The sequence below is a fragment of the Hemicordylus capensis genome, chromosome 1, assembly GCF_027244095.1.
Source record: "Hemicordylus capensis ecotype Gifberg chromosome 1, rHemCap1.1.pri, whole genome shotgun sequence".
NCBI lineage: Eukaryota > Metazoa > Chordata > Lepidosauria > Squamata > Cordylidae > Hemicordylus > Hemicordylus capensis.
In genome coordinates this window covers 240996297-241021236 of record NC_069657.1, presented here as the reverse complement: position 1 = coordinate 241021236, position 24940 = coordinate 240996297, and the positions used below count along the sequence as shown (strand labels likewise).

General features: G+C 41.3%; 1 protein-coding gene across 22 annotated transcripts in view; it reads left to right on the top strand.

The window, feature by feature from the left end:
• Nucleotides 1–24940, top strand: part of LOC128339534 (microtubule-associated protein 2-like) — a 415175-nt gene that overhangs the window by 104539 nt on the left and 285696 nt on the right. For 16 of the 22 annotated variants that reach the window (XM_053283634.1, XM_053283642.1, XM_053283630.1 and 13 more), the window contains one exon: nucleotides 5849–5919. The exons of the other annotated variants lie outside the window; for them this stretch is intronic. The gene's annotated coding sequence lies outside the window, so the exon portion shown is untranslated. The remainder of the gene's footprint in view (nucleotides 1–5848; nucleotides 5920–24940) is intronic. 22 annotated transcript variants of the gene reach the window in all.

Sequence of the window (24940 nt, the reverse complement as noted above, 5' to 3'; positions counted from 1 at the left end):
GAAATTATATAATAATAATAATAATAAATAATAATAATAATTAATAATATTACACCAGATATAACTGTAGTCGAGAAGAAAGAAAAACAAGTGAAAATAATCGACATAGCAATACCAGGGGATAGCAGAATAGAAGAAAAAGAAATAGAAACAATCACCAAATACAAAGATCTACAAATTGAAATTGAAAGGCTGTGGCAGAAGAAGACCAAAATAATCCCAGTGGTAATTGGCACCCTGGGTGCAGTCCCAAAAGACCTTGAAGAGCACCTCAACACCATAGGGGTCACAGAAATCACCATCAGCCAATTACAAAAAGCAGCTTTACTGGGAACAGCCTATATTCTGTGATGATATCTATAACAATTGACAATAAAATTCTGGCATCCCAGGTCCTTGGGAAGGACTCGATGTCTGGATAAAACAAACCAGTCAATAACACCTGTCTGACTGTGTAAACAAGAAATAATAATATAACTTTTACATTTATAGCCCGCTCTTCCTCCAAGGAGCCCAGAGCGGTACTACATACTTGAGTTCCTCCTCACAACAACCCTGTGAAGTAGGTTAGGCTGAGAGAGAAGTGACTGGCCCAGAGTCACCCAGCAAGTCTTATGGCTGAATGGGGATTTGAACTCGGGTCTCCCCGGTCCTAGTCCCGCACTCTAACCACTACACCACGCTGACTCCCTGTGTTAATAGAAATATGTGGGGTGCACAAGCATGCTAGAGGCATCCCCCTACAAGTGGTAAGTGATGTAAGGGCAGCTCATGCTGTGTATGTGTGCTGTGTATGTGAGAAGCTGTCCATACAAGAAGCTCAGTTGCAGCTGTGCTGATACACACCTTTTCTACCCTGTCATTACACAGAGAAAGCTTGTATGATATCTCTGTAGAGGGCCAACAGACTTTGTACATTCAAAGCTCTTGTTTATGCATGGTATAAATTGGCCCCTCCGCTTTTTCTTGCTTGCAGCCTAGGCCTAGTTCTTACATATGCCTGTCTGCCTGGTCTCTACCACTTCAAACAACAGGTGGGGCTCATGTGGCTGAATGCTTCTCCATACACAAAGTTCCACACACAAAGAAGTAGCAAGTTAGGGAGAAGGCTTGGCTAGAACTGTTCTGCCTTACACACTAGTTTTGTATATGCATCTTGGTTTCTTCTTCTTCTTTCTTTTAGTATGCAGGAGCATTGAGTCAGAATTCCCATCTGCAGCATGGAGTGGCACAGTTCAGGGTCAGGTTTATCATCTCAGTAAGAACTGGGCTTCACTGATAGCCTGTAACATACTGCACTGCTGGGCAGATTGCCTGGAGTGCCATTTCTGGTATCAGTTACTTGGGACGGGGAGTAGAGATTTTGCTGGGACAAACATTCAAAATTCTGCTCCTTGACATATTCAAGATGAAACTGCCAAAAAATAATAATAATGGCAGTGTATTTTAAGAACGCTTTGAAGCTGCTTTTTATGCCTCCCAATAATCAGCTGCTGCTGAGCCATATCACAGATCGCTTGAAACATGGTATGAGGAATGGGTGAGGAAACATGGTATGAGGAAACGCTTTTTCCCTAGTGCCCCTACAAACCTGACCTTCAAAAGCAGGGGTCCCATCCCTCCCGCATAGTGAGAACAGTTTATTACGTTAGAAGTTTTGAAGAAATTCTCCCTTTTATTCCATGGAGAATTAAACTGCCATTTTGAGCATTTTCATGTTTGTTTTACAGCTTGGATTAAAAAACAAACAATGCTTAATTTTCTTTAATGAGTTTTCTGTGTATGGAAGTGGAATCATAGGAACATAGGAAGCTGCCTTATTCCAAGTCAGACTCTTGGTCCATCTAGCTCAGTATTGTCTACACCGACTGGTAAGCAGTGGGCTGGTTAAGACGTAATGGAAAACAGTTGTTTCTTGCTTGAAGATGTAGCAAAAGAAAACAAAGCCCTATTTGGATTCAACAATATATCCAAACACCAACAGGGGAGTCCTGTTTAATATATCCAAACATCATTTATTTTGCATACATTTTATTGAAAAATGCAGATATATTTTTTGATTCAGCATCATTGCAATGTATGCAATTGTACAATCTTTTAAGTATATAGATTTATGATGATTGTATTAAAATATCAGTATATAATACTTGGATTCCCTGTTGATGTTTGAAGATGTAGTAGGCAGAAGCCTTGGACACATTCATGCACAGTTTAAAGCTTTGAGTTGTTGATAAACCACAGGTTGCTGCTACATTCCAACTCAGGTAGCTGGTTTATTCAAACCACAGTTAGGTAAAAAGATGAAACTGTAGTTTCAGATCCTTCTGGTTTATTGCCTGTGTTTTGAACAAACCACAGTTGCCCGAGCTCATGGAAAATTCTGGTTTACTAAAACCCAAACATGGAAGCTTTCAGCTGCATATGGAGGAGGAAACGGGAAGTGGAGCACATGACCCCAAGCCTTGCACCTGCTTGTCCTCATAACAGGAGACCATAGTTTCTTGTTGTATCTTAACTGAGCCAATGACTGGAAAATTCCGTATAGGTAAGCCAGCACTCTAGCCACATACTTGTAGTGCAATGCTTTAACTTCTTACGAAGTTTTGAACAGAATTTGTTTTTACCTTTTCCAAACTTGCTTTTCTCCTGGTCTTCAATTATGATTACCTTGGCAGCTAGTGCTTTCCTGTTTTTGAGGCAGTTCCCACAATCAGTGGGAGCTGCCCAAATGAGCTGCAGATAAGCAGTCAGTCTGCTCCGGGCGGCCGCAGTGGCCACCCACACAACTGCTGGCTCCGTCACGGAGCTCTCCTAGCCCGATTTTTGCTGGTCGTGAGAATAACCTCATTGTTTCCTTCACCCACAGAAGCAGGCTTTTCAAAAGCATCAATATTGTGTAAGATTCTTACGTGCCTGCTTGTGTGTCTTAAATATCTCCTAAGTCAGCATCTACTGAAGGGGGAAAATTATACTTGACCGTCCTTAGTGCATTTATACTATTCACCCCCACCCCCTTTCAGTTAGGAACTTTGGGTGTTTTTCAGATGCTAATATAAAGCCATCTGCTTCTTTAGCTGAGGCAAGCAACTAAGCCACGTGACCTCGGTTATTTCCATTGCCCTCTTTCTGAGAACTCAGCTTAAACCCTGAACAATTTATCAGCTGATTAAGATACATATTTTTTAACATTTTTCAAAATCCCACTTCAACCTACTTTCTCATATCTTGCATTACAGGATACACACCATTTATAAAAAGGAAACTAAACTTATTGGAGAATTTCTATTTTATTGTGTTAGATGTTGTTACATTTCTTAATAGATTTCTTCCTTACACAGATAAAAGTGCAGTTTCTCTTATGCAGATGAAGAAACTTAACCCTGCCTTTTTGAACGTACTATTAACAATTGTTGATAAGCTTGAATCTTTATCCGTATAGGGCCACTTCATACATAGCTTTTAGTTACTGGATGAAGTGTATGGATGGGGAGGGGGTCACATACATCTGTGCACGTAGACAGGTATGATGATCATACATATGTCTTTTACCTTGTGTATTAGTATTGGGATCCCCTAGAAAAATTTAGCCTTCTCAGCTTATGTACACATAGTAATATAAAGATGTATGTGAATATTTGTATATGATTACTATATGTACAGTTCCCCCCGCACCTATGTACATCTTTGTAGACAAAATATTGTGTGTAAAGTGGTGCTTATAGGATTACACGTGATGGCAAATTTGAATTGCAACTGCAGTTCATTTTATGGGATTAGAGTCTTGTGGAGGTTTAGGTCAAGCAAAACAAAGAGAAAAGAACCCACCCGTGACTAAGACGGAGATATATAAAAGTCATATATTACAAAAGACAATTAGAAATATGTATTAATAAGTAGAAAAATAGTAAGATAATTTCTTATTTCTTACAACTGTAAGAAAATTAATAATTGAACCAAACATGACAATTCAAATTGAAACATAAACAATAACATATATAATAATAATGGTGGTCAAGACATCTGGAGGAGATATTCCTGAAACAAGGCAAAAGGGGCTTGCTCAAGACCTAAATAAAGTAGGTAGGACTCTCAGCTGGCACAGGAAGATGATGTCTGAAACACGGCTGCCAAAAGAAATCGTAGATGATATGGTCTCAATTCAGTCCGTGCAGAAGTTGAAAGGTTTCATTCTACTGAGGCTACGCTGAGGCTACACTCGGCTGGACTTATTTTTGGAATCTGAAACCTTTCAACTTCAATATGAATTGTCATGTTTGGTTCAATTATTAATTTTCTTACAATTGTAAGAAATAAGAAATTATCTTACTATTTTTCTACTGATTATTAATACATATTTCTAATTGTCTTTTGCAATATATGACTTTTCTATATCTCTGTCTTAGTCACGGGTAGGTTCTTTCCTTTTTGTTTTGCTTGGTTGTATTCCTGTGATTGCCCTTGCTTTCGTTGAGGTTTAGGTCAGGCATATTGCTCTGGAACTATTATTCAAAGAAAGTACTTCCCATCTGCTATGAGAAAGAGATTTTGTACTACAAATGGCATGATTTCTTGGAATTAATACAAAATTAAATGATTTCTAGATTTTGAATTTTAGTCGCAGAAATTATTTAAGCAGCAATATCTGACCTATGTTAGAACTTGGTCTCCACTTCACTTTGCAGTTCACAGGGAATGGTCAGCTACACATATCTTCAAACCAGTTTCTCAGGTACCACCTTGGAGTTGGGAAGAGTTGGTGCATTCACTAGGGATCTATGGATGTGCACGAACCAGTTCAGAGGCCCTTTTACGGGCCTCCTAACCAGTTTGAAGGTCCAGCTGTTTGGATGGTTTGAAGGTGGGGGGTTCCCTTTAAGGAGCAAGGAGGGTGCTCTTCCCCACCCCATATTTCCCCCACTGGTAGTGTGTTGAAAAACGGCCCTGTGGGGCAGCAGCATACCTCCTTGCCGCCCCAGTGTGCGTTGAACCGGGAGTGCCCACTGCATGTGCACATATCGCGGGCATACACACTGAGCACTTTTGGTCCAGTGCTCACTGGGGCAGCAAGGAGGTATGCTGCCACCCCGCGGGACCATTTTTCAACACAGCGCCAGCGAGGGAAACACGGGGGGTGGGTAAGAGCACCCTCCCTGCTCCTTAAAGGTAACCCCCCACCGACTTCGAATCAGCCATTGCCAGTTCAGTGCACATCCCTAACATTCACTACAGGGCAAGCACCCTGTGCCGTTAATAGTTATGTGTATGGAAGGGAGAATGTTGGTGGACTTAGCAGTGTGATGGAAGCTGTTGTACTCGTCTAAATTATCTCTGCTCTGTATAGTTCCTAAAGGTATTAAAGGAGCCTGGTTCTGTATTGTATCTGGCACTGCTGAAACACGTGAATCTCAAACTTTGGGAATGTCATTTCACTCAGTGTTCACACTTCAAATTCTGGTTAGAATATTCCAAACATCACAATTTTCCCCAAGCAAGCTTATGTTAACAGAACTCTAATGCTCACTTTCACATATGATTGTTTTACATTAGATAATCCAGGGCATTTCTTCTCACTGAGTATTATAAATAAAAATATTATCTGAACTAAAAACAGAAAAGAGTTAGGAAAATGAAATAAATATTACCTATGTTGATGAGTTAGAATTTTGCTTTTTAATGTAACTCTTTTCTAGAATTACCTAGGAAAACAGTTTCTTAGCCTTTAGTTAAACAGCTTAAAAATACTTATTTTCCTTGGATAATTTTTAGACTGATAATTATACATTCCCTAGAAAGAGATTCAAGGAGAAGTAGCAGTATCCTTTAAAATTCACATTGTTCCTGTTTTTAGGTATATATTAAGAGCTGGGCTTTGCATTGTCAACTAATCCAGAGGACAGTGTGCTTGAACACTACAACCAGGTCAGTGTGTTTGAGTTTCTGTTGTAAGGATAAAAGACGATTAACATATAATTATTTTTAACACGTTGCGATACAGAAATCCTCAACTGTTGATAGGATTAGTGGCATGTAGTTGCTGGCCAGAAACAGACTTAAGGGTGGCTTTTTCTTTTCTTTCTTTCTTTTTTGCAAAATTGGATAATGGGAAAATGCAAACATTTCTAAGAGCTGTGCATGTGCTTTAGTGTTTAAAAAATGACAGCTGGGATTAGAGGACTCACCATGAGCAGCAAGGCTGATGGAATGAACTAAATCACATTGAAGTTATATGGCCAGACTTTTGGGGAAAGATGTATTGTGCTTGGGGGAGGGACTTAATCTTTTACTTTTTGTGTATTGGCATATATGTGCTTATAATTTAATTTAAAAGAGGAGTTGCTTTGTACATCATGCTTTTTTCAACTTGACTGTTGAAATAAAAAATGTTTTTGACTGATCTTGCAACTGCATCCCTTTTGGGAGGCTATTGAATTGGCTTTTGTGCGTGTTCTGAGAAATTCTTGACTGAACTACTGTAACCTTCTATATATGGGTCTCCCCTTGAAGTCACTTGGGAAAGGTCAGCTGTTCAGAATGAAGTAGCTCAGCTTTTTTCTGGAGCTAGAATCCCCTTTGGTATGTTTCCCAGACTATGGGAAACACTCATATCCGGCAGCAGCGATATAGGAAGATTCTGAAAGGCATCATCTCATACTAGGAGATGGCAAGGATTAACCCCTCCTGTATTCTACCAAAAACAACCACAGTGCTCTGTGGTCACCAGGAGTCGACACTGACTCAACAGCACACTTTACTTAGCTGCTAAGCATGCAGAATGTTTGTTCACAATTATTCCTGGTTGTTGCTTTACTTTCGAACTTAATTAAAAATCCTGGTTTGACTTTTAAATCCCTAAGCAGCATGGCTCTGGGATGAATAAGGGAATTCTACTAGTGAGAATAAAATTGCCATCTGCAGTATTAGGAACACAGCCTTTTCAGTGGTGACACTGGAGTTATGCACTTTTCCTCCTAGTGAGAGCTAATCCTATTGATCTGGTAGTTTTGAAAACCTTTATTTTTCACAAAGCCCTTTGTGACTAGGAAGTCTCTTGATTTTAATTTGCTGGCACTGCTTTTAAGTGTATTTGTTTTTATCAACCATATTGTTTTAAATGTGTGCTCATTTTGATGTGTTTGTTGTAAACTACTTTGAGTGTTTAGCTGAAAAGTGGGGTATGGTTAAGTAATAATAATAATAAAATAATCTTTAGGTGTATACATAAAAATGTACACTGTAAATGTGAGAAACAAATGTTTGAAAACACATACATCCTGCGGGTATTAAGGGAGTTGTGATTTGCGGCAACTCCTTGTTGAGTTTATTATGCTTTATAGCTGACCTGGGTCATGTGTGAAATGTTTTCCAAATAGCAAGTTATAGAGTTCCTCTTGCTTCATTATTTTTAATTATTTACTTTTTATTTAAAATATATCTATACCGCCCAAAACTTGCTTCTCTGTGTGGTTTACAATTAAAATCATTTAAAACATTAAAAACATTTACAATCTAGTTTTAAAACCCGAGTTTTAATTATTTAAAACTTATTAAGATCTTTGATCCATGGGAAATTTTCTTAAGCATTTTATCTATTTACTTATTTATATGCAAACTGCTTGAGAAACTTCTGTTGAAACGAGGTATATAAATATTAGTCGTTTTTGTATTAAAAGCATTATACATTAGAGCTAGTACATGAACAATATACCTTTTTGTAGTTTCTAGCCAATTCTATTTTATACATTCTGTAGATGATCTCTTTCTTAAGAGAGGACTGTTTCTCCTAATATTCTAAATAGTGTTACCTTCACAGAGATTTGGTTTTGAAAACTCATGTATTATTATTATTATTATTATTATTATTATTATTATTATTATTACATTTATATCCCGCTCTTCCTCCAAGGAGCCCAGAGCGGTGTACTACATACTTGAGTTTCTCTTTCACAACAACCCTGTGAAGTAGGTTAGGCTGAGAGAGAAGTGACTGGCCCAGAGTCACCCAGCTAATTTCATGGCTGAATGGGGATTTGAACTCAGGTCTCCCCGGACCTAGTCCAGCACTCTAACCACTAGAGATGTGCGAGCTGGCTCGACCGCAAGCCAGTTTGACATCGAACTGTTCCGGCTCGAGGGCTTGCCCTCAAGCCAACCCGGTCCTGGTTTGGCTCAACCTTGAGCCAAACCTCCCCTACCACTGGCTCTGGGCCAGTTCGGGGGTTCTAATGTAAAAATATTTTTTGTTAAGACTCACCGGATGCAGGGGGTGTCCTCTGGCAATTTTCCTACCCCAGCTGGTATCCCCCAGTCTCAAAACGGCCCAGTTTGGGTGGTTTTTGGCCTGTTCTGGGCCTCTGTGTACTGGCAGTGGCCATTTTTGAGGCTGCCGCACATGTGCAATGGCCATCTGTGTGACTGAGGCTGCGGCAGCGCACCCCAGAGGCGGTGAGTCCTTTTATATAACATTAGAACCCCCAAACCGGCTCAAATTCTATCTGAGCCAGGGGGTGTTTTAGGGGTGCACAAAACTGAACATGCCTGGTTCTGTTTGGGTCTGGTTTGGACTCAAACCAGGCTAACCAGTTTTGTGCACACCCCTAGTATGAAAGGAAATGACAAGTACCCTAATGAGATATCCTGACCTAAACTCAAAGGAAATAAACATAAGCCCTCTGCAGACTGTTCAACAGTATGCAATGAAGATGGAGGAGGACAGGGAAAATGAACTGTGACTACTGGCTCTGCCTCCAGCCTCCAAGCATTGGTGGGAACTTGGTGCAGAGGCTCTAATGCATAATGTGAAGGCTCTCAAATCATAATGTACCATCAGTTTTTGCAGGGATACAGACCACAGGTTCAGTACACCTGTATAGTTCCATCTTGCATGGGGCCATGTATGTGAAGTACAGTGTTGTCCATTTTCAAGATGATGGCACCCCAACATATCTGTGCAATGTGTTCTTGCTTCATTATTTGGTAGAAATCAATAATGTTACTTTTGAAAGTTCAGGGAGATTTGCTGGAGAATGGCCAACAGTGCAAGCATACATTTGTATTCTGTGAAAGCTCAGCCCATTCTAAGTCCTAAATCTGGGAATAATCTTGCTAGAATAAAGCACTTAAGCCCCATTCGGTTTAGTGGGAGACTTAAATTAATTACTTAATTGTGGACTCCGCCATTTGTTACCAATGTATGTAAATCTCTCTTCTTTTATCTTTGATTTCGACACATTACTTAAGCATGCTCAGCAGTTAAAGGCAGCAAGAAGTCACTTGCTCACAACTGACTTGTGTCCAAAGTATATTTTATTTATTTATTTATTTATTTATTTATTTAATCATATTTTTACACCGCCCAAAACTCACGTCTCTGGGAAGTTTACAACAAGATTAAAAAGTAAAACATTAATTAAAAACAAAAACGAAACAAAACAAAAATTTAAAAGCAAGAAATGTAAAACACAATTTAAAATTTTTAAAAACAATATTCTAAAAACAACAATCAAAACAATATCAGTTAAAAGCCTGGGTGAAGAAATGCATCTTTAAGGACTTTTTAAAGGATGTCAGAGATGGGGAGGCTCTTATTGCACTAGGAAGCGCATTCCAAAGCCTCGGGGCAGCAACGGAGAAGGCCCGTCCCTGAGTAGCCACCAGACAAGCCGGTGGCAAATGCAGACGGACCTCTCCAGCAGATCTCAGTGGGCGGTGGGGTTCATTACGAAGAAGCCATTCTCTTAAAAACCCAGGGCCCAAGCTGTTTAGGGCTTTATAGGTTATGACCAACACCTTGTATTTTGCCCGGAAACATATTGGCAACCAGTGTAATTCCTTCAATACGGGAGTAATATGGTCTCTCCTAGATGACCCAGAGACCAGCCTGGCTGCCTCATTCTGGACCAACTGTAGTTTCCAGACTACATACAAGGGCAGCCCCACATATAGCGCATTGCTGTAATCCAGTCTGGAGGTTACCAGCAGATATACCACTGTTTTGAGGTCGTCTAACTTAAGAAACGGACGCAGCTGGCGTATCAGCCGCAGCTGATAGAAGGCACTTCTGGCCACTGTCTCAACCTGGGACACCAAGGAGAGACTTGGATCCAGAAGCACCCCTAAACTGCCTACCTGTTCCTTCTTGAGAAGTGTGACCCCATCCAGAACAGGCAGATCAAACCCGTCTCTCGAGTTCCAACTCCGCACAATGAGTACCTCCGTCTTATCTGGATTCAGTCTCAGTTTGTTATCCCTCATCCAGCCCATTACTGCCTCCAGGCAGGCATTTAGGGAGGTTATGCCCTCTCCCGATGATGCTGACATGGAGAAATAGATTTGGATGTCATCAGCATACTGATAGCACCCTGCACCAAATCTCCTGATGATCTCTCCCAGCGGTTTCATGTAGATGTTAAACAACATCGGAGACAATACGGAGCCCTGAGGGACACCATACAAAAGTTCAGATTTTGAAGAACAGCAGTCTCCAAGGGACACCATCTGGAACCTGCCTGAGACGTAGGAGCGGAACCACTGCAAAGCAGTGCCTCCCACCCCCAACCCCCTCAGACGCTCCAGAAGGATACTATGGTCGATAGTATCGAAAGCCGCCGAGAGGTCCAGAAGGACCAACAGAGTCACACTTCCTCTGTCAATTCCCAGTTGGAGATCATCCATCAGGCCGACCAAGGCAGTCTCCACCCCATAGCCAGCTTATTATATTAGGCTTTAGATTACTAAAATTGCTGTATCTATACCACCTGGAATTTTGAAGAAGGTGGCATTTGTTGTTGTTATGCAGTAACATTTTTATGGTTCTTGCCTGGACTACAGCAGCAGAGTCAACATCTTTGGGAACAGAACTGAACAGAGCTCATTAAGTTTTTGTGGATGTTTGTTTAGTCAATAAAAATGATATCTTGGCATTTTCCCTTTAAAAACCCCACTTTGTTTCTTAGAAAATGATTAAAATGATGTTGCTGTGAATCATCCACTAGTGACATAAAATATTTGATATGACATTTTGCTTTTTTTAAAAAAAAGTTCTCTCCATTTCTCATATCCTGTTTATTTAGCACATTACTCCTTAGACATTTTTTTACTACTTATGTGCACATTATGGGCTGTTCACAAGTGCTGAACTTTTGTTGAACCTTTAAATACCTAAAGGGCAGAACTGGGAAAATCCCAGACATCTGGATTGTGAATACCTAAAAACTTAATATTAGCATCTGGAAATTCAAAATACTACTTGAACATATGAAGCTGACCCCAGAAATGACCCCCTGATGCCCAAAATTACCCCACACCCCCCCAGTTTTTTAAAAAAACCATCAAACCGCAGATACTTGGGTCATGGTTGGTGAGGGCGCTCACTATTTCCCAGTCTCAGATACTCAAATCCATGATTGGGAAAACCACAATAGGTGAGGGACGACTTTTATTCTGTAATGGCCACGCACTAGCCAGGCCATAAGCAGGCTAGCCCTTTATAGGGCTGTTGCCTATGCAATTGGGAGAAGCCACTCAACATTTGATGCTGTCCTCCAAGTATTGAAACATTTTCCAGTCTTTTGGAATGGTGTTAGAAATGGCTTTTGATTTCATTTTTTGCAGTTAGTCAAATGGTATGAAAATGGTAAGCTTGTCAAAAATTTGATAAATGAATGAAGAATAGCACATCTTTAAAAAAAATAAAAATCAGTACAGTAAGGGATAATTACCTACGGTATGGTTAAGTTACAATCATGTATTAATCATTTCTTCAACACTCTTATATCTGTTATTTGATGAATGCATGCTTTGTATTGAGGAGCTCTTTCTACATGCGACTCTTCAGGAGAGTGAAGAACTGAAAGTGCTAACTTTTCATTGTTGAGTGAATCAGAAAAACAAAGCATAGAACAGGAATATATTCACTGCAGTGTTTTCAGGAGCACAAGGAACATTAAGACGGATCAGGGAGCACCTTTTTTCAGGGACTTGTGTGGGTGGGAGTGTGACTGAATAAAAGACATGTTCCCGTATTGATGCTATCAGTCAGTTATCACTCATTCAATTGAAAGGCACAAATGGGCTATGAATGCGTACATGATGTGAAATAAGGTTTCTTTGAAGGAAGCCAGCTATTAGAAGAAACCATAGCTATAAGAAATAAGCTCAGATCCTCCCACCCATGTCTAAATTGAAGGATAGTCCTATATCACAGGGCTGGTTTGTGGTTTTTTAACCTCAGATTTCCCACCCCCTCCAAATTTTCATTTTGTAACATGAAGAAATCATGAGATAAGGAAAAACCCCAGCTTCCTTTTCTCCTCACACTTCTACTTTTTATTGAGGAAAGTCAGAAAGGGGAATGCTCATGTTTTGTGAGCATGTGACAGGCTCCAGGGGTTTATGTAAACCATAAAACATTGTAATGTGTGAATAAGAATTTCAAAAGATCTGCTTCTGGTTCTGCCATTGACACTTCTGCACAGCACTTTGAGTGTTAAGTTGCTCGCATTCGCCAGGAGTTAGACTCTGCAGCTGATGCAATGTCATTGGGAGGGGTGTCCAGAGTACTTTGTCCAGTTTTGCTGAAAGAGGTTCAATTATTGGTGTCCGAGAATGTGGACAAGGCATTTAGTCGAGTTTGGCCTACCACATGAATACTTGACCCTTGCCCTTCATGGCTTATTAAATCTAGTAGGGAGGGAATTTTTATCTGTGCCCAGCAGGTTCTAAATGCCTCATTGAGAGAGAGAGTGGTCCCAGCTTTGTTGAAGAAACCTATTTGACCACTCCTAAAGAAACCCAGTCTGGACCCAGAGGATGTAAACATATATAGACCTGTGGCCAATATTCCCTTCCTGGGCAAGATGCTTGAGCATGTAGTGGCTGACCAGTTCTAGACACTCTTGGAGGAAACGGATTATGTAGATCCATTTCAGTCAAGTTTCAGACCTGGCTTTGGAACAGAAACTGCTTTTGTCGCCCAGTGAGATGGCCTGTGTAGAGAGAGAGACAGGGGGAATGCAACCGTGTTAATTCTCTAAAACCTCTCACTGGCTTTCAATACCATTGACCATGGTATCCTTTTTGGGTGTGGGAGGCACTGCTTGGAGGTGGTTCTGCTCCTACCAGAAGAGCCAGCATAGCATAGTGGTTAGAGTGTTGGACTAGGACTGTGAAAACCCAAGTTTGAATCCCCATTCAACCATGAAACTCACTGGGTGACTCTGGGCCAGTCATATATCTCTTAGCCTAACCTATCTCACAAGATTGTTGTGAGGATAAAAATAGCCATGTACACTGCTCTGAGCTCCTCAGAGGAAGAGTGGGATATAAATATAATAAAATCAATCAATCAATCAATATCTCAAGGCCCATTTTCAACCCCTTGGCAATTATGCTTTGGGGTTCCACAGCGTTCCATTCTTTCCCCTCTGTTGTTTAACATCTACATGAAACCGCTGGGAGAAGTCATCTGGAGATGTGGACTGAGGTGATATTCAGTTATATCACTCTTTTTCATCAGATGCAAGTGAAGCGGTGACTGTCCTGAATCAGTGCTTGGATGCAGTATTGGACTGGACGGGGGTGAACAAGTTGAGACTCAATCCAGACAAGACTGAAGTACTGTTTTGTCTAGATGGTGACCATAATTGGTGCGCATTGATCCAGCTTTTTCACTAGAGGCTCAAGTGGCCTCTGTGGAAGCCTTTTATCAGCTTCGGCTGATACGCCAACCACAGCCTCCCCCATGAGGTTTGCCTGGCACCATCACTTTGTTCTTTTAGATGCCTGGTGAAGACCTTTTTCTTCACTCAGGCTTTTAAAAATTGATTTAAAAAACACACACCACTTTTTAAAATTGTTTTGTATCGTCATCATCATCATCATCATCATCATCTTGTGTGTGTTGTGTTCTGATGCTTTTTGTGTGTGTTTATTGGATGTTTGAATGTTATGTTGTGAGCCACCCAGAGAACAATTTGTTATGGGGCAGCTAACAAAGAAAATTAATTAATTAATTAATATATTGTTATTATTTTGTTCTGACTTCAGATGAATGGGATGATTTAAATGAAATTGCAGTATCTGTGAAGTAGTTTTCAGCAGAATTCAGGTTGAGATATTTAAGATAACATCATCTTCACCATGAGCCCCATTGCCCTTTGAGATCACCTCTGGAGAGGTCCATCTGCAGTTGCCACCACCTCATTTAGTGACCGCTCAGGGATGGGCCTTCTCTGTTGCCACCATGAGACTTTGGAATATGCTCCCTGCTGAAATAAGGGCCTCCCCCATCTCGGACAGCTTTTAAAAGGTCTTTAAAGACAAACTTATTCACCCAAGATTTTTAACTAGAATTCTGGTTTTAAATTGTTTTGATGTTTTTTGTTTTTAATTTGTTTTATGTTGCTGTAAAGTGCCCAGAGACTCAGGTTTCGGGCAGTGTACAAATATAAATAAATACTGATAAAGGAGGGCCAGAGGAAAGAAAGTTGCAGTAGTCAAGGCAGAAGATGACCAGAGAATGAGTGAGAGTTTTAGTTGAGGGGATAAAGAGGAAGAGGTGGGGTTTTGCAATGTGGTACAGACTTGGGAATAGATTGGATGTGGGGAACAAAAGAGATGGAGGAATCTAAGACAGAATGAAGGCTCTATGCCTGGGCAACAGAGAGAATGGTGATGGAAGGCAATTGAGGAGAGGAAGGATAAGCAGGCCAAGCTTTATTATGGCATAGTCTAATTAACAGCAGAGATTAAAATATCCCATATTGAAATTACGGAAGCTTATCTGGCATGGATGGACATAACTAAAGGGGGGGGGGGTCTCTAACTGCTGTAATGCTAATTCTTTAACACTGTATCATTCCCCCTCTCTCTCATTGTGCCAGGGATGCATTACATCCCACAGGGTTGTTTTCTTCTTCTTCTCATGTTAAGGCCCTCCCTCCAGTAACCCTGTCCATCACAATGATGGACATTTTGCTAATATGAAATAAAGCCTAGGAAGGACAGAGAGACATTCTGAGGACAGAGAGAAAGAGATGTATTACTTATTTGGCAATGTAATCTCAAAACGAAGGGTGAATTAATGCCTAGTCAATTTTTTAGCCTACTTTCCAGTAGGCTTATGAGATCACCTGGCATTCCGTGTGTGTCTGTCCATGTGTGTGTCCCACCCTATCAATTTCACAGTGCCTGGATCAATATGAACCAAATCGGGCACAGTTGTAGGGACACCACAAAGTCGCAATTTGTGATGCCATCCACCCTGATTCAAGATGGTGGACACGTGAATGTTTGAGGCGCAAGTGGGCTAACTTATAAACCAGCTAACCAATCTGAACTAAATTTGCTACACATGTAGTGAGTGACACATAGGGACACCTCAATGGTGTAGTTTGTAATAATGTCATCCACCCAGATTCAAGATGGCAGACACGTGAACATCAGAGGTGCAAGTGGGAACTGATTAGGGCAAAATTTGGTACAGTTGTAGGGACACCTCAAAAGCATAGTTTGTGATGATTTCATCCACCCCAATTCAAGATGGTGGACACATGGACATTTGAGGTGCAAGTGGGCTAATGTGTGAACTGCCTAACCGATTTGGACCAAATTTAGTCCATATAGGATTAGTGAAAGGAAAGTAGGCAGATTAGTTCTTACTAGAACAACTTGTACAAGAGCATTAGGACCCAGCATTGGTTCTGACTGTTTGGATGCAGTGCTAATACTGTTTGTAGTGTTAGCACTATTTCTATTAATATTTATTTGGTACCCAAAATATTCACTGTTAATGCTGTTACACAGTATAGTAACTTCCTGCTGTGAGTAATGAGCTCCTCCGCAGGTTCTTTGTTCACTGCTGATCTCCAAGTTTTAGGCATGTTTTTTTCAGTCAGTGAGAACTACAGAGGAATATTTCCCTTTAACTGATTCATTGGCTCCAAGAAAACTACCAGCATGTCCCTATTCAGTTCATTCAAGCTATTAAATAAATCTATTTCTGTCAATTTATGCTGCTTGCCTAACTCACCATTTGCTGTTTCTTTATATAAAATGATACTCTGATTGATACTGCATTCTGTAATAAAGTCAGCTTCAAATAGAAGGTTCCTAAAAGAAACACACACACACACACACCACACCACACACCCCGTACGGTATGAATGCCATAAGCAGCAGAAGCAGCAATTGTGTGTAGAATCCCTGGACTCGAAGGAAGACAAGAAAGATCTAGGACAAGGGTGCCCAAACTTGGCCCTCCAGCTGTTGTTGAACTACAAATACCATCATTCGCAGCCACCCTGATGCCCACCCCTGATCTAGGAAATGCTGCGCTTGTGGCTATGCATGTTGCTGGCCCAGCTTTAGCTCTGTCATTTCTGTAGTATCTCCCAAGCAGTCTCTTTTATAGTCCAAGAAGCCAGTCAAGCTTTAATCCAGGGCTGTACAACTTTGGCCCTCCAGCTGCTGTTGGACTGTAACTCCCACCTGACGATTGGCCACTGTGGCTGAGGATGATGGGAGTTGTAGTCCTATAACAACTGGAGGGCCAGAGTAGTACATCCCTGCTATAGTCTGATCCATCTTTGGCAGTTTGACCTTTCATGTGCTCATGCTTACAAGGAAATGGGGCATGAAGCAAGCAACAATCTTAATAGCCAGAGTAAACGCATCTGTTTAGAGCAGTAGTTTTCAAACTCCCTTTTCCACTACCCAGTTGAAGGCAATAATTTATTCTTTTAAGGGTGTTCATATTCTATTCCGGGCTCAGAACAGAATGCAAAACGTTCCGTGCACGTGTTCTGTCTAGTACAAATAAAGTGTGCAGTATCATTCAAAATATATTTCTTATACAGTTGTGGAAGAGAACCTTGTATCTTTCAGAATCAATTAATTTAAAATATGTTACTTATTTTGCTACACCTTTCATATTGGTAATTTTTTTGGAATTATGGTAGAATATGAAAGGTACTGTATAAGAAATATATTTGGGATCTTGATATCCAGGGATTGTATTCCATACTTTTTATTCATTTGTCTACTCTGTACCTTGTTTCTTTTCATATTCTACCATAATTATAAGGTACAGAGTAGACAAATGAATAAAACGTATGGTATACAATCCCTGGATATCAAGATCCCTGAAACAGTATGCTGTCTGGTGTCCCAGGTTGAGATCGTGGCCAGAGGTGCTTTCTGTCAGCTTCGGCTGATAGGCAGCTGCATCTATTTCTTCAATGACCTCAGAACAGTGGTACATATGCTGGTAACCTCCAGACCTGGCTATTGCAGTTTCGCTCTATGTGGGGCTGCCTTTGTACATAGTCCGGAAACTGCAGTTGGTACAGAAGTAGCCAGGTTGATATCTGGGCTATCTTGGAGAGACCATATTACTCCTATATGAAAAGAGCTACACTGGATCCTGATAAGTTTCCGGGCAAAATGCAAGGTGCTGGCTATAAACTATCAAGCCCTAAACAGCTTTGGCCCTGGGTATTTAAGAGAACGTATTCTTCACTATGAGCCCCACTGTTCGACTGCAGTTGCCACCAGCTCATCTGGGGGCTACATAGGGATGGGGCTTCTCTGTTGCCACCCTGAGACTCTGGAATGCAGCCCCAGGTGAGATAAGAGCCTCCCCATCTTTGATAACTTTAAAAAAGTCTCTAAAGACTTATTTTTTTCACCCAAATCTTTTAACTTTACTGTGGTTTTTAATTGTTTTAAGGTTTTCATTTTTAATGTGTTTTATGTTGTTGTAAACTGCCCAGAGATGGGAGTTTGGGATGGTCTACAAATTTGAATAAATAAATAAATGGTTGCACCACAGAATTTGCACTCTGAAGAACCATTAGACTTGAGAGCTTGAAGTTTTATCTGTACAACAACAAAAGTTTAGGACAGTTTTTAAAGTAGACTCAACTGTTCTCCATGGAAACCTTTTATTATCATTTCCTTCTTTCAGTTCAGACTGCTTAGAAACTCTCTGGAATCCTGTCTGTTACCTGATATATTAGATTTAATAACACTGAAGAAATTGTCACCTAGTGCCCAGTGTGCACCCATCAAAATAGTGAAAGGTGAATACTTATGACTATTTGCTTAATCCAGAATGCAAGATTTTTCAAGAACACTTTAAAAAACAACAACTGAGAGGTTCCTTTCTCTTACTTTAATGGATAAAAGCTGTGAGGAATAATACAGTAGTGAATAGCAAAGCCTGTGGTGCTGGTGTGTACATTTATTCTTCATAAAAATTTTCAGCACTGTACTTCCATTGATTTTGACTACAGTACTTAATTGGTTCTTCTGCCTGGTACAATGTGCCAAAGGCTTAGGAAAGCTGACCCACCCCATCCTATTAATCTGCTTTCTAGGTTCCCGGGGATAAAAGAGATACTTGTTTCCCCTCTAAGTGTGCTGGAAAACAGGCCTCATTAAATTAATTTCTTGGAATAAGGGATATCAGCGTGTTAAATGAGTTCTCTGTCCACATTTTCAAAGGGGTTGCGTAACATGGGTGCCTAGACAGTGCTAGAGGCTAGGGGAGTTAGCAACCGTTTCCTGAGCTTTACTTCCAGTCATTTACAAATCATAGGACCAGTTCAGGCATTTTGCTACACCAGGGCCAGGCAACAGTTGAAGCACTCTTTTTAGATATCTTATGAAACAAAATTATTAAAATTGGGAAAGTTGTAAATTTACGCAAACACTTCTCCCACACTGACAAAAACCCCCTGAAGAAAGGAGATGTTTCAGGAAGCTCCAAACTTCAGGTTAGTAGGTTCTTTTCCTTCCGCTTTTATTTTTGAGCCACACCATTATAGGACAGACAGTAGCAAGAAGGCCAAACTCTATTATTTAGTTAGAGAGAGTGCCCCTCCACTACCAAGCAGCAAATTTTAGGATACCTTTTAGATGCAACAATTATTTAGTTTTATTCATTTTTATCACAATAGTAGAGGTGGGGCACCATTTGGGTTTTCCTCATCCAGAACCACTGTGTAGGAATGTGCATGGGACCAGTTCAAAAGACCGGTGGTTTGGCCGGTTTGAGGGGTGGGGGTGGGGTTGTGTCTCTTTAAGGATGGGGAAGGGTGCTCTTACCCCTCCCTCTGCATTTCCCCCACTGGCGCTGCCTTTTTAAACGGTCTGGTGGCAGCTTACCTCCTTGCTGTCCTGGTGCCTCCTTGGACCGGATGTTGCAGCTGTGCCAGTGGGGAAAATGCGATGGGAGAGGTAAGAGCACCCTCCTCCATCCTTAAAGAGAGTCCACACACCGCCACTTTTGAACTGACAGGCGCCAGTTCCGTGCACACCACTACCAGCATGTCTTGGGCTATCTCCAACCGGAAAACCAACAGTGGCTGACATACAAACTAATCCTATGCCAGTGGCCAGTATTTTCTGTCACATGAGGGGGCCCTCCTTATCTATGAGGGTTCCTCCTTCCCTCTGCAGTCACCTGTACCTCCTGGAATTATTTATTTATTTATTTATTTATTTATTTGTTTATTTATTTATTTTTTACATTTTTTATCCCGCTCTTCCTCCAAGGAGCCCAGAGTGGTGTACTACATACTTAGGTTTTTCCTCACAACAGCCATGTGAAGTAGGTTAGGCTGAGAGAGAAGTGACTGGCCCAGAGTCATGCAACTAGTTTCATGGCTGAAGGGGATTTGAACTCAGGTCTCCCCGGTCCTAGTCCAGCACTCTAGCCACTACACCACACTGGCTTTCTGAATTATGTCCCCAAAGGCCCTCCAACTCACAAGGACATAGTTTTAGGAGGCAACAGGCAGCTGTAGAAGGAAGGTGAATCACCAAACATTGCAGACCCCACCCCCACACATCAGATAATCCTGGCATGTTGGCACAGGATTAGTCTTCATATCAACTACTAACTGCTATTAAGCAATAATACGGGGAAAAGAGACGTTAAAAAGCTTTATAATCAAGTTGGAGGTCTAGTAAACTAGTCCTGGAACCTCTCTGGTTACAAGCAGCATTTTCTTATTTAAATTAGGAAAGGATTTCCATGGCACTACTCTCAGTATGACAAGAAACTGCTAGTGCATCTATATTATATATAATGAAATGGTGTGTTGGGTGATGATTTAGAGTTGTGTCTCTGCAGTGGTGCTCAGTTAAAGAACTTGGAGACTGATTGCTTAAACTCCAGCTTTCATTCTGGTCAACTTGATCATCTGTCATGTGCTGTATTTAGTGCATGCTCCCTGCTGACTTAAATCTTCTGCCAGATTTCAATTTAAGAAGCTAGATTTTCTGGATTGTGAACAGACTTGCATTTAGCTCTGGAGATCTTGGCATTTGAGAGATAACTCAATTTAATTTGAAAGCAGCCCAGCAATAATAATAACAGATTATTTGTCCCAGTATGTGGCTGTTTGCCTTTCACAGATCCTATTCTGGCAGACATGCAGATGAAGAAATATCTTGCTAGCACTGAGTGTGCCATCTTTGAATAAGGATTCAAACCACTTGCCCTCTACAGTATACTTATATTTCACTCACATCTGTGAAAAAATGTACTTTTATTTCTTTCTATGGATGCTAAACAGAGATTCACTGCTAATACTGGGCATCTCTAAACCAAATTTGTCTGTAAAAAGAGACTATCTCCTCCTTTTTTGGTCAGAGTATTAAAGCAACTGTTGACACACCAAACACAACCTATCAGCCTGCCTCATGCCTGACACTCCCCAGGCAGAGACAGGTATTTTTTCACGTCACTGATGGGCCATCACTGATGCATGACTGGCCGGATTGCTAGATCCCAAAATTGTGTAGGCCTGATTAAGCCCATCTCCCCTACTTATACAGTGCTCTCTTCCTTGCTTTCTGCTACTGCCTGTCATGCTCCTATTATATTCACCCAAATTGACAGTGTTTTGAGAGACACAACTGCCATTTCCTTTACTGTTTCTTCAAACCTAACATCCCTGCCTTGATATGAAAATATGCTAGCATATGAGGCTTCCTCAAGTCAGTGTTGTCTACACTGTCTGGCAGTGGCTTTCTGGAGTTTTGGACAGAAGTCTTTCCCAGCCCTGGGAAATGCCAGGGATTGAACCAGGGAATTTCTGCATGCCAAACAGGGGGTCCCCATCTCCAGATATGGTGGACTTAATCCCTTCCTCTGACAGTGGTTTAAACACTTGGTTTTAGGAGAACTTGAACCAATGATTTTGAGAACTTGAAGAGGAGAGTGGATCATATTTGAGCCCACCCAAATTATTTTGCAGGCTTGAATCCACTGCACTTCAGCAGCATCTCTACACGTACAGTGTAACTGTGCCTTTCTATTTTATGCTGGAAAGCTACACTTCCCTTCATTCCTCCCTCTGCCGCTGCGCTGTCCTCCTTACCCCTCCCTCCACCTTTTAAAGTCATAACACAATTAGAGCGCCCTGGGACTCTTTATAATGCTGTCTGCAGAGTTTCCTCCTTTCTCTTAGATATGGTTTTGTTCCCAGTTGACCACATATGAATGTGTTTCTATTTTTTCAATGCATGTATGCCTCAACACAAACTTTCATTTAGAGAATGTTGGAAAGATGTTGCTTTAACTGATCCCGTGTCTAAAAGAATATACACATTTTTGGTTCCTGGGAGCACTGGTCTAGCATTTTCACGGAGCTTAGTAGGGTACTATATATGTACCGATGCAGAAAAAATGTTGGAGGCTGAGAAATGAAACACTAAACTACAAGTGGCTGATTAACCAAGTGCTGTTTCAGCCAGAGATATGAAGTCCTAAAAAACTGTGACAGTGAGCAGTGAGGGTTCATAAAATACTAGAGCAAAGTGAAGCAAGCCATGGAACCAATAACCAATTCATAGCTCTACATACTACTACAGTTGAGCACATGCCAATTGCTGCTGCCACCACCACTGAAAATTAATTTCTGTGTCTGTACCTAAATCACATAGGCCTGTTTGTACAGAAAGGATGTAGTTGGTGCTTAACAACAACATAATATATTTACAGCAGTAGTAGTATAATACATTTAATAGGGCCAACTGAAGATCACAAAGGATTGAGGTACTGAACCAGATTTGGAATATTACAGAACTCTTCCTCAGGCTGGATGTTAAACAAAAGAGCTGCACAGAGAAGAGCAAATGATGTGACTGGTAAAGGGCATGGTGGAGGCCCATCTGTAGTATGTGACCCTCTCAGAGGCAGAGAAAAAGGCTTTGAGACAGCATTGAATGAAGCACTGATTGCCAAGGATGGGCAGAGGGATGGAGCTGCTGCCCCTCTTCGCAATACTGGCCATGCCTCCCTGCCTCTGACATTGGCACAAGCTGTGTGGTAAGGGGGCATGCTGGCACACACCCATCTACAATAGGGTAGGGACCCGGGGCCACCAGAAGGAGCTTGCCCCCCTTGGAAAAGATTCCATAGACACCCATGGGTTTGTGTGTGAGAGAGTGAGTAGCAGTTGGGATCAGATGAGAGTGGAGAAAGAGAGAGAAGGATGTGTTTTGTTGTAGGTGGACTGAAATAGGCATGCCAGCAATATTTAACAGTTACTGAGGTCATTCACGCAATTCACACACAAAACCTGGGTAGCTTTTCTTCCTACCTTGCTTCCACACAATCACTTCTGCCCAGGTTTTCATCTTACCTTGCTTCTGTACAGCCAAAAATTGGGAGCACACACAGCTCTCAAACCCAGGTAGAACACAGTTTTTGATTGTGTGAATAACCTTATTAATTTTTCATACAGTATATTGTTTGAATCTGTTTTCATAACAACTTCATTTAACTGCTTCTGCTTTTACCAATCATTTTCATGATGCCATTTGTAGTATAAAGCACAGATAAGATCAAAAACTCGACTGCTTTTATAACATGACTGCTTTTGGGAAGAGGCAGAGACAGTCAAATCAAAATTTAAATTATTAAAATAAATTCAAACAATGTATGAATGAACACTCAACTTATTAATTGTCAGATATGTTTGGATTGCCCATTTCAGTCCACTTACAACATGATTGATTGATTGATTGATTGATTGCTGTCAAGTCAGTGTCGACTCCTAGCGACCACATAGATAGATTCTCTCTAGGATGATCTGTCTTCAACTTGGTCTTTAAGGTCTCTCAGTGGTGCATTCATTGCTGACGTAATCGAGTTCATCCACCTTGCTGCTGGTTGTCCTCGTCTTCTCTTTCCTTCAACTTTCCCCAGCATTATGAACTTCTCAAGGGAGCTGGATCTCCGCATAATGTGTCTGAAGTATACTAGTTTGTGCCTGGTCATTTGTGCCTCGAGTGAAAATTCTAGTTTGATTTGTTCTATGATCCATTTGTTTGTTTTCCTGGCTGTCCATGGTATCCTCAAAAGTCTTCTCCAGCACCAAAGTTCAAATGCGTCAAAACTTTTTCTATCTTGCTTCTTCAAAGTCCAGCTTTCACAGCCATAGAGTGTCATGGGGAAAACCATTGTCCGAACAATTCTAGGTATAGACACGTCATTGCATCTAAATATCTTTTCCAAGGCCTTCATTGCAACCCTACCAAGTGCTAGTCTGCTGGATATTTCTTGACTGCTGAATCTTTTATACTGTTGATGGTCAATCCAAAAAGGCAGAAGCTATCCACCACTTCACTGCCTTCATTATCAATTCTGAGGCTGGTTGCTGTATCCATTGTCATTAGTTTAGTCTTCTTTACATTTAGTTGTAGTCCCATTTTTTCACTGTGCTCCTTATAGCTTTCATTCCTAGAGCTGGCAGATCATCCGCATTCTCAGCTATCAGAGTAGTGTCATCAGTGTAGCACAGGTTATTGATGTTTCTTCCTCCAACTTTAAAACCACACTCTTCTTATCTCTCTCCCCGCCTCAGCTGATTCCAGCTGCCCCCACACATACCACCACCACCCCTGCTGCTGTCACTCAAACATCAACATTTTAAAGACTAAGCCAGGGCATGACAACTGTCTTAAGATGGTGATTCAAGAAGCTCTTTGTAGATGGTATATACTAACTTGTCCCATTGGATAGCTTCACTTGACTGCCAGCAAATCTGTAAGTGGGGAAAATGTTGGAGGTAGGTTGAAAACCAAGAGCGTGTACTCTTGGCAGGCATGTTGCCCAAACCCGCCCAAGTCTGGTTCCCAACATTCTGCATCTGACATTCTCCTGACTTCTCTCTGACTTTTATAAGCAAGATTTGAAGCTGGATGGAGAATGTCAGAACTGTGCTAAGGGCTGCTCGATTAATTGTCTTTGCTGGCAGCCCTACCACAGCGCAGAATTCTGGCCATCAGCTCTCAAGGTTCATGGCATCCACAGTCATTCTACCTTTAGCAAGACTGTACATGAATCCACTACAGGAATGGTTCTTGTCTGCTTTCCATTCAAATACAGGCCATGCCCCCCAAACCTTGAGGATCCTTACACAGATGCAACATTCAGTCTGGTGGTGGGCAGTACTCTCCAACTTGGAAGAGGGGTGCTCATTCATTTACAGCCCACCAGAAATCACACTGACAATGGGTAGCTTCAAATGACCACCAGCAAGTATGTAAGTGGGGAAAATATCCGGGATAGTTTGAGAACCAAGAGTGTGCACTCCTGGCAGACATGTTGCCTGAACTTGCCTCCAGTTCCTCTGGGGGGTACACTGTGACCCCCAGAGGAACTGTTCCAGAACTGTTTCTCCAGTTTCGGCTGGGGGGCACATTGCAAAAAATGGAGTGTGGCAGGTTTTTGGTCAAGCCTCGAACCGACCTACTTATCTAGAACTATTGGCCATTTGGAAAGCTATGCAAGCCTTTCTATAACTTCTCTCCAGAAAATCAGTACTCATCTTGATGGACAGCACGACGACAAAAGCTTATTTGAACTACCAGGGAGGTACTGGATCCAGGACCCTATCCCACCTTGCTATCCACATTTGGGAATGGT